This window comes from Rhincodon typus, chromosome 21 (assembly GCF_021869965.1).
Source record: "Rhincodon typus isolate 14 chromosome 21, sRhiTyp1.1, whole genome shotgun sequence".
Lineage (NCBI taxonomy): Eukaryota > Metazoa > Chordata > Chondrichthyes > Orectolobiformes > Rhincodontidae > Rhincodon > Rhincodon typus.
The window spans coordinates 38,957,350-38,965,306 of NC_063352.1; the positions used below are offsets into that span (position 1 = coordinate 38,957,350).

The window sequence follows — 7,957 nt, forward strand, 5'->3', positions numbered from 1 at the left end:
CATTTGGTCTATTCTCTGTTACAACCTGCTCTGGGTGAATTTCACCAATTTATTACGGTTCTAGATTGGATACTCCAAATTGTCAAGCTTTCATATGAGAAACAATCACTGAACTTCCTGCCTTTTTCACTTGTCCTGTTGGTTCGTCACAATAAAGTTCATTTTAAAAAGGATATTTCCCCTTGCGGATGCCTCTGTCCCAGACCAATTGAATTTATGTTTTTGAAGAAGTCCCTTTAACCAGGCTTTCTTGATTTGATGGAAGTTTATTAGTTACAAAAGGCCAGAAGACATAATAATGCACGCGCGCGCACACATACACGCACGCGCGCACACACGCATGTGTCCAAAAAGAAAGAACCGTTGAAACAGATATATGGAGCAGACTCTTGAGTTCTGTGAGGAATAGATGATGGAATGTTGCAGCGTCTGTATTGGATGAAAGTGTGGGCAGTCAGTTTCAATATTCTTCATTTTACAGGTTAGTGGAAATTACAGTCCTGTTTTCTTATGATGATTGCTGGTTTGCAATACTTAAAGCACCTTCACAGGAAACTGGTTGACTAACAGAAACAAGTCAGCGTTTGCACTTGTGTTCCAAACACCTTTTCTTGTATTCCTGAAAGGGTAAAATGCAAACATGTCTTCCATCTCCTGTCTCGAGTTTGGAATATAACCCGCAGGAGATGTTTTCCTGATGATAATTGGTGATTAAATTGCCTTGCACTTCTACTTACTGAAGTCTGTCTCTTTGAAGCTTCTGTGGCACCCTACAATGAGTGACCTTCCAGGGTTCAGCCAGAGAATCGTTTGGCAGTCAAATTCCATGCTTAAAAGGTAGATTATCAGCCAGGCTTAGCTTGTAGTCTTTAAAAAGACATGTCTTATCCTGAACTTCAGTAAGTCCATAAGTAATCTATGGTTCTGATCCGCCATTGTGACATCTCCTATTTCTGATCTCACTATCATGAGATTACTACCTTTTGAGGTTTTGCCTGCGTTCTAATTTATTTCCATGATCCTATATTCTGCTTGCAGGACCTTGCCCCTGTTTTACTCATATAGCTACTACTGACATGGGCCCCAAACTGTGCCTTTTCACCATCCCTATTCAGAATGTCCTCTAGCTGTTCAGTGACATCCTTGATCCTGGCGTCAGGGAGGCAGCATACCATCTGGTGTCCCGTCTGAGGATACAGTGTAAAGCAATAAACAAGAAATTAAAAAGCAGGTAATATTTGACTTGTTTTGATGCCAACTTTATTCACTAGAAATGATTGATATCTTGTAACTCGATTCATGGAATCAGATCTTATCCAAAAATGGTTATTTGAATCTTGCTAGTTCTTTCCCGATGTTAACTAATGCAGTTAATCAGTGCAATCAAACGTGCAGTTTACCCACTGGGTTTTTCCAGTACTTTGTGTTTTTAATTCTCCAGCATCTGCAGTAGTTTGCTTTTTGTAGTCTGTATTTCCTCCCTTAATGAACCACCATTGCCACATAGTTTCATTAGCACTGGTGACTTGACATAACTAGACAAAGTTATGACTATTGTCACACATTAATCTCTCCGCTAAAGCACAGGATGGCATCTTTATTTGTGTTATGACATCAGCTGTTCTGCACTAGATCAGTGTTGTCCAATTGAAACCACTGGCTGTCCACAGGCGTGGCAAGGAGGTATTGTTTTAGCCACATGCACCAAGCATAGTAGAAAGTACTTTTGCTCATAATGTTGGTTGATTAACTTGTGGTATTTTTATGTCACAAACATCTGTTGCTATTTAGAATTAATCTTTGCAATATTTAATTTTCCCCAAAGTTTGGAATTCTGGAATCAGTGCGCCAGATACAACAAGTCTGACTGCAAATTGAGGCTTTTGGCAAGCAGTTGTTTGCACCATTTGGACTTCACATTGATCGCTAAGAAAGCTGACTTGTGCAGTGAGGTGCAGCAGTGTCTTTCTCAATCAAGACCAAAATCTGGCTTTCTGGTCACTCCATTGCTGCTAATCTGGTTCCATCTCCTGCTCTCCATCCAACCCTTGTCTCCTGCTCTTCCCCTGTTCCCACTCTCCTTGTCTTGGCTCCCTGCTCTCTCTCAGTCTTGCTCTCCATCAGTCCTGCTCTCCATAAGGCCATGCCCCTATTCTCCATCCAGCCTTCCCATGTTCTTCATCTTGATACACCTCAGTTTTTCAAGTACAACCATCCTGATTCACAAAAGCATGCAGGTCAGATATGGCCCCTCATGTCTACTCTGTCATTTAATAAGATCATGGTTGAACGTCTGCACAAGCTCTAAATTCCCGTACAGTTCTCACATACATTTATTTCATTAGATGCTAAAGTTTTTTTTTAAATGGGATGCAAATATCATTGGCAAGACCCATATTTACTTCCCATTCCTAATTACCTTTGAGAAGGTGATAGTAACCAACCATTGTGATCTTTTGAGTTCTGTGCTATGGATACACCCACATGCTCTTTGGGAGATTAATTAAGGTTTTTACCCAGCCATGATGAAGGGATGATGATGTAGTTACAGGCCAAGATGTCATGTGGCTTGGAGAGGAACTTTTGAGATGGCGCTGTTCCTATGTGTCTGCAATCCTTGAATTTCTCGGTGGTAGGGGTCACTGGTTTGGAAGGTACTGCCACAGGACTATTGGAAGTTTCATCTTGTAGATGGTGCACACTACTGCTACTGTGCACTGTGCATCCATTCGAGCTTAGAAGAATGAGAGGTGGTCTTGTTGAAACGTGGGAAATCCTCACAGGACTTGACAGGCTAGTTGCTGAAAGGATAGCACCCCTTGTAAAAGAGGCTCAAAGGGCAAAATTACCTACCCCTGCTCCTAATTCCGAAGCATTCGTGTTTCCATTTGTTGGGGAGACTGGAATTAGAGGACACAGTTTAAGAAGAAGGGGTTCTCCTTTTAAGATGGGTAAAAGTTTTCTCATTTAGTTTTAACACAGCGCTCCAATATCACAGCAACACTTCAATTTCCATATCTCTCCCTCCACACCAACTTAATTCCCCAGCCTTTGTCTGATATTAATGGCCTGAAGATGTCAGACATGAGCAGGTGAGGGGGTGGGTAGTAGTAAGATTCATGGTACTGGAGGCACAAGAATGATTTTGCATTCCTGTTTATTTGAAGGGCTACATTCCTGCTAAGAACAGGCCTAAAGAAATCGCAGAGTCTGGATGATCAGCCACACCTGCAGACCCCAGTGGGTCAATCAGTGTGTTGGGTTCTGGGTCGGGAGTGGGGGAGCAGTGCTGCAGATTTGAGCTCACGTGAGCTTCTCGTAAGTTGCAGAATCTTCAGGAGCAGTGAACTTTTCTGTTTGTTGCTGCTGAGATGACAAGATCAGCATTATCATGTGGTTAATGTCCCACAGAATTTCAATTTTTTCATCTTTTCGCTCTTTCAGCGGTTAACTAATAAGTAGTTACCAAGGAGGTAAAGCACAGAATCTGCTCACAATACACTTGTGCTATGTTTTTCACTGACTGTTTTATTGACAGTTGCACAACAGAGGTTCAAGTTGTCATGCCTGTATGAAGCGGATGTGAGTATTAATATGACAGGCAGAATAATGGTATCTGTTAGTCATTTTTGATTTACTAATCAAAATTGCTGTTAGCCAATCCAGACTTCCAGTGCGCCGAACATTTTGGATAACACTGCTCTGGCTGAAAATTTCTGAGGAGGAATTCAGATTGGAGAAAAGCAAAGCTGGTAGTGGGAAGTAGGAAAAAAGAATACAAACAAAAGTGGAAGGCAGCAGAAATAGATGCCAGCATCAAATAGATTCAAAAGGCAGAATTAAAGCACACTATCTGAAAGCAGACCTCATCTGTAACAAGGTTACAGTTAATGACACAAATAGAAGTAAATGGATACAATCTGATTGCCATTATGGGGATGTGACTAAAAAATCGTCAAAGTTCGGAACTGAATATTCTAGGATGTTCGATGTCTGAGGACAGACAGAAAGGGAAAGCAAGTGGAGTACTGCTAAGAATAAGGGATAGGATTAGTACATTAATAAGAGAGGAACATAAGTCAAAAGAAAAAGAAGTAGAATCTGTTTGGGTAGAACTAAAAGTTTGGAGAATTTTGGTATTCAATGGAGGAGAATCAAAAACTGATAAAGAGAGAACAGAATATGAATGTTCCTTGTTATTTTACATAAATACAGACTGTTGAACCTGTATAGTTATGTAAAATGAAAACGTTAGCAAATTCAAATGTGGGTCCATTCCCGGCTGAGACAGGAGAAGTTATAATGGGAAATGGGGAAATGCAGAAGAGCTATCCTCATAGAGGAATATATAAGAAATCTCCCAAAAATAATGAGATTGAAGAGATTTGTGAGAATGTGTCACTGAAAGGAATTAGTATAAGTGAAAAGTAGCATTTGAGAAATTAATGAGATTGAAAGATGACACATTCCAGGGCACAATGACCTGGACCTAAATTTGTCGAAAGAAGTGGGTGTGGAGATAATTGTTGCATTGGATTCTCAGAAGACTTCTGATAAGGTCTGATACAGGATGTTAGTAAACAAAACCAGAGTATGTGGATTAAGGGGTAGTTGACTGTCATGGATTGAAGATTAGGTAACACAAAGAAAACCAAGTAGGAACACGTGGTTGGGATGGCAGGCTATGACCAGGGATTACCACAAGAATCTTGCTCGGGACCCAACTGTTGACAAGTTACGTTATTAATTTGAGGACCAAATGTAATATTGCGATTGCAGAGGAATGATGATACAAAGAGCCTTCAAAAGGTTTGGACAGGACGTGTGAGGGTGCAAGAACATAGTTGATGGAATATAATGTGGATAGGTGTGAGGCAGTTAGTTTGGTAGGAGGAATGCAAGTAAAGAGCATTTCTGAAATGGTGAGAAATTAAGGAGTGTTGATGATGAGGGTGGGGGTGTGGGAGGAGGTGTTGAGAACCAGGAGGCACAGCTTCAGAATGACAGGAAAGCATCTGGAACTGGGATGAAGAGGAAATTCTTAACTAAGTATTAAATCATTGAAATTCTGCATCCCGAAGGATTGTGGAAGCTCAGTCAATGATTATATTCAAGGTAGAGATCAACAGATTTCTGGATAATGACATCAGACTTTTATGGGCATAGCTTGGAAAAAATGGTCAATGATGGTGAAGGGTTTGATGTTTAATAAGATATCAGTAAAAACAAACTATGAATATTCAACTTTCATCATTTGACTTTAATTCCTGAGAGTTTTGTTGATTAAAAATGGGTTTAAAAAGAACTTAAAATGGCTGCTTTGATCACCTGACAAGCCTAGATAATCCACATGGAAACACGAAATTGGCTGCCTTGGAATTAACTTTTTAATCAAGAGGCACTAAAAATCAGTGAGGCATGAAGAAATTTGCACTCGGAGTCATACAGCATGGAAACATGAAAGGTTGCCAGCATTTATCCAGCTTGAAATGACATAATGACAGACATCAGAATCTGCAAAAGAATTATATGTCAACAACAGTCTTTGAGCAAAAAAAGTGGAAGCAACATGGACTGATAACAGTAAGGATACAGGAAGCTTATCTGTCTTTCTTTTCAGCACTGATGGAAAATAAACTTGGAAAAATGACAGTTCATTGAGAACTCAAGATCTACAAACTTTACCGCTGCCAAAGAAACACAATACTGCTATATAATTGGCCTTGCATTTTTTTTTCATTCATCCGTACGATGTGAGCATCATTGGTCAGCCAGCATTAATTGTCTGCCTCCAGTTGCCCTTGAAAAGGTAGTACTGAGCTGCCTTCTTGAACCTCTGCAGTCCACTTGCTATGGGTTGACCCACAATGCCTTTCGGGAAGGAATTCGAAGATTTTGACCCAGCGACAGTAAAACAATGGCAATATATTTCCAAATCAGGGTGGTGAGTGTCTTGGAGGGGAACTTCCAGATGTTTGTGTTCCGTATCTGCCGCCCGTGTCCTTCTCGATGGAAGTGGCTCAAAGTTTGGAAGGTGCTGTCTGAGGATCTTTCATTACCTGTACCTGTGTGTGAGTCTGTTGTCATGGTTTAGTTTATTTTTCAAGGTAGTAGGCTCACACTTTGCTCTCACTCAACAAATCCTTCAAATTACTACTTTTTAGTTTTGATTAACTTAATTTAATTGAAGTGTGATGACTGTGTTAAAGATGGAGGAAAAAAGTCTTGTGATTGACTGAGGAGATGGTTTAACGGAGAGGGGAACTGTGATCTCTCAGCAATTCATGAGAAATGTTGAGCACAGCTTTAATATACTATGGTGGTATCATACAGAAAGGAAAGTGTGGATGTATTGCCATAGTAATGTGAATGTAAAATTCACACATGGGTATATAACTAATTGGCACCCAGGTCCTATTAGAAAGTGCAGTGCGTGGATACCAGTTGAGGACAGCAAAAGGAACAGTATGATTCCTAATTTGGGGAAATGCCAGTTTACATAAACTGTAATCTTGCACAGAAAGAATAGACACTAAGAGAAAACATGAGATAAATAGATGCCATCTGCTTACGAAAATACAATTTTATGCTTTTTCGAGGGCATAAAATTTGTGAAGGTCAAATGTGTTCTATAAACAAAACCATTTGAGTAAAAGGACTGAGACATAAATAGCATAGCCAAGTTAGGTAGCAGTACATAGTATTTGTGTTTTACAGTTTGAATATTGTATTTTACAGGCAGTTGATGCTTGTATTCATTATTATCATATAATTGCTCTGTATCTTCAACATGATCTCCAGTTCTTTTTGTATCTCATTCTTCAGAAGATGTGAGACTTTGAACATTAATTTAGAAAATCATTGAGCATGTAGCTATTTACAGAAGGCAAGACCTTGAATGTACTTTCTGCTTCTTTCAACTGAATAGTATATATGAAAGCCATTCTCTGGTTTGGTCCTAGAGAAATGCCTTGACAAGCCAAAATCAATCTGTTGAAATTGAATCAAAGCTCGCCAATTAACTGTCAGACATCACTGAAGTGGTGAATTCTCCGTAGCAAGACCTTGACTAATTAAAGTCCATCACCAAACAATCAGTACTCTCTTCCCATACTGTATAAAATTCTGTTCGCCTTAACAGTGGTATTCTGGCAAATGGTCTCATGGGTGCAAGGTGAAAAGTTTTGACAAAATTTCTTTTTTCAACAATATATCTATATCATGGAAATTTATGGGGGGCTGCCCCTTCCAAAGCAAAGGAGAGTGGTTGCAGTAGGGGACAGTGCTCCATTTGGAAAAGTGCACAGTCTGGTAAACTCGAGGTGCCAAGGTTGCAGCACTTTCAGACAGATCACGGTACCTAGTTTGTCAGCTTGGTAAAAGTTAGATTTGAACACAGAATGAGATCAGTGCCTGAGGAGCAATAGCCCTCTTTTCTGTGAAACCCCTCACATCAACATTTCAGAGTTGAAAACTCACTTCAAGACTGCATGATTCCAAATGGAGCATTCCAAAAGGGAGGACTCTTCGTTGATGTAACTTGAGAGTTCTTGAAGGAGAATCCAGAATCAATTATCATGGTCTTCATTTAAAAAGAATTTGGCAAGCCATCATTGGTTCAGGAAGACAATGACAATAGATTGTAAGCAATGTGACTTAGGCAGTTGAGCAGCATTTGGCACTATCGAAGATTTATTTTTGTTTGAAATTAATTACTACTTGGCCAAGTACTTTTAAGTTGACACTCTGCAGAGTTTTTATAATTTTTTCCAAAAGTTGGAGGTTTGGTTGTGTATATACATTTGCATCTTTCAGACATTTTGTTTATAATCCTTACATCTTTGCTTGAGTAAGTTTGGTTTGCAGTAATGTAGTTCCTCACATCAGGTACTCGCTCTCTCTGTCTCTCCCTGTGTGTGTGTGTCTGTCTCTCCCTGTGTGTGTGTGTCTGTCTCTC

The 7,957-nt window shown here is 39.8% G+C and overlaps 1 protein-coding gene across 1 annotated transcript in view; it reads left to right on the forward strand.

Moving 5' to 3' along the window:
- sdk1a (sidekick cell adhesion molecule 1a) overlaps positions 1-7,957 on the forward strand; it is a 720,929-nt gene that overhangs the window by 261,901 nt on the left and 451,071 nt on the right. The gene's annotated exons all lie outside the window — the stretch shown is intronic.